This window comes from Octodon degus, unplaced genomic scaffold (genome assembly GCF_000260255.1).
Source record: "Octodon degus isolate 3935 unplaced genomic scaffold, OctDeg1.0 scaffold00007, whole genome shotgun sequence".
Lineage (NCBI taxonomy): Eukaryota > Metazoa > Chordata > Mammalia > Rodentia > Octodontidae > Octodon > Octodon degus.
Genome location: NW_004524583.1, coordinates 4,885,088 through 4,887,684, shown reverse-complemented (window position 1 = coordinate 4,887,684; position 2,597 = coordinate 4,885,088). Strand labels below are relative to the sequence as shown.

The 2,597-nt window shown below is 41.4% G+C and overlaps 1 pseudogene; it reads left to right on the top strand.

Moving 5' to 3' along the window:
- Positions 1-1,448: 1,448 nt before the first annotated feature.
- On the top strand, positions 1,449-2,342 carry LOC101563172 (annotated as a pseudogene).
- The last annotated feature ends 255 nt before the right edge of the window (positions 2,343-2,597 follow it).

The window sequence follows — 2,597 nt, the reverse complement described above, 5'->3', positions numbered from 1 at the left end:
CATATACAACCTTGAAGCAGGACAGTCCCACAATATTCCTTTTCCTGTCTCTTGCTTTCATTCACCACCCCCTTCTTCTTGAACATCCACCTACCTGAGAGACATCATAGCAGTAACAGGCATGTCATGACAAGCAGCCCATATTCAGAATACCAGAATGACAGGTACTCCAAACATGAAACTACTATTAAAAATGTTTTCTAGGTTTTTAAAAATGGTTTTTGTAAATGAGATTGCTTCCTTGATTCCTAATTTGGACATTGGCTATTGGCATATGACAATATTACTAAGGTTTGTATGCTGTATCTTGCAGCTTTGCTGATTTCATTTGTTAGTTCTAAAACGTTTTGGTGGAGTTTTTCCATATATAAGATCATGTTGGGGGCCTGCCCCTTAGCTTAGTTCTTTAAGTGGCTGCTTCAACAAAGAAGTCAGGCTCAGGTTGCTGTGGTTTGATCCCCACAACTCAAGTCAGCCAAAACTGCCATGAAGGCATTCGGAGAAAAAAAAATCATGTTATCTGCAAACAGTGATCATTTTTCAGTTTGAATGTCATTTAAATTCCCCCCCCCCATTGTTCTAGCTGGAATTTCTCTCTCTCTCTCTCTCTCTCTCTCTCTCTCTCTCTCTCTCTCTTTTTGCGGTACTGGGATTGAACTCAGGATCCTGCACTTGCCAGGCAAGCACTTCTTCTACTGAGCTATCTTCCCTGTTTGCTTTCTTTCTTTTCCTTCCTTCCTTCCTTTATTTATTTTTGTATTTGGTACAGGGTCTAACTGTGCAGCTCACACTCATAGTGATCCTCCTGTTTTCAGCCTCCCCAGCACTGGGTTTACAGGTGTGCACCACCATGCCTAGACTTGGTTGCCAGGTCAGTGCACCTGGAGGTGGGGCAGGTGTGGCATGTGGTACCGGGGATTGAACCCTGGTCCCTGCACTTGCCTACGTAGGTGCTTCTTTTGCTGAGCTATCTCGTGGGCCCTTTAGCTAGAATTTCTTATACTGTGCTGAATGAAATAATGAATGTGCACATCTTCATCTTGCATTATATCTTAGACATCTTCAAGCTTTGTTCATTTAGTGTGATGTTAGTTGTTGGCTGATTTTACACAGTCCTATTATGTCAAGTTATATTTGCTGTACACTTAACATGTTCAGTGTTTTTAATCGTAAAACAATGTAAAATTTTCTCCAATGTCCATTCTGAATCTGTTGAGATGGTCACTCAGTCTTTCTTTGTCCTTCACTCTGTTGGTGTGTTGATCAGATTTACTGATTGTGTGCATAGAACTATCCTTCATTTTTGGGATGAGTCCCACTTGATCATGGAGAACAATCCTTTATAATGTGCTCTTGAAATTAAGTTGTGGCACTTGACTTCCGAGCCGGCGCCAGGGGTCCTGTGAGGAGAGACGCAGGCGAGAATCTATCACATCTGTTAAATAACTATGGAAGAGTATACCAAGATAGAGAAAATTGGAGAAGGTACTTATGGAGTTGTATATAAGGGTAGACACAAAACTACAGGTCAAGTGGTAGCCATGAAGAAAATCAGACTAGAAAGTGAAGAGGAAGGGGTTCCTAGTACTGCAATTCGGGAAATTTCTCTATTAAAAGAACTTCGCCATCCAAACATAGTCAGTCTTCAAGATGTGCTTATGCAGGATTCCAGGCTGTATCTCATTTTTGAATTCCTTTCCATGGATCTCAAGAAATACCTGGATTCTATTCCTCCTGGGCAGTTCATGGATGCATCACTTGTTAAGAGTTATTTGTACCAGATCCTTCAGGGTATTGTCTTTTGTCACTCTAGAAGAGTTCTTCACAGAGACTTGAAACCTCAAAATCTGTTGATTGATGACAAAGGAACAATTAAACTGGCTGACTTTGGTCTTGCTAGAGCTTTTGGGATACCTATTAGAGTATATACACATGAGGTAGTGACACTCTGGTATAGATCTCCAGAAGTGCTGCTGGGGTCTGCTCGTTACTCGACTCCAGTTGACATTTGGAGTATAGGCACCATTTTTGCAGAATTGGCAACTAAGAAACCACTTTTCCATGGGGATTCAGAAATTGATCAGCTCTTCAGGATTTTCAGAGCTTTGGGCACTCCCAACAATGAAGTGTAGCCAGAAGTGGAGTCTTCACAGGACTATAACAATACATTTCCCAAGTGGAAACCTGGAAGCCTGGCAGCCCATGTCAAAAAGTTGGATGAAAATGGCTTGGATTTACTCTTGAAAATGTTAGTCTATGATCCTGCTAAATAGATTTCTGGTAAAATGGCACTGAATCACCCATATTTTGATGATTTGGATGGTCAGATTAAGAAGATGTAGCGCCCTTCGGAGGATCGGCTTGAGAGGGCAGCTACGAAAACATGATGATTCCACCAAAGGAAGCAGTGTCACAGAAGGAAGTCTTTTCAAAGAAGATTGAAAATAAAGTCTCTTTACACAATACTGGAAGGAGTGTAATTCCAAGGAATACCGGAAAGAAAGGTGAAGGTGGAAAAAATGCAGTCATTGAAAAGCAGGAGATTAATGCCTGTTGCCTTCAAGATACTGATAAGCTGTCAGAATCAGCGCATGGGG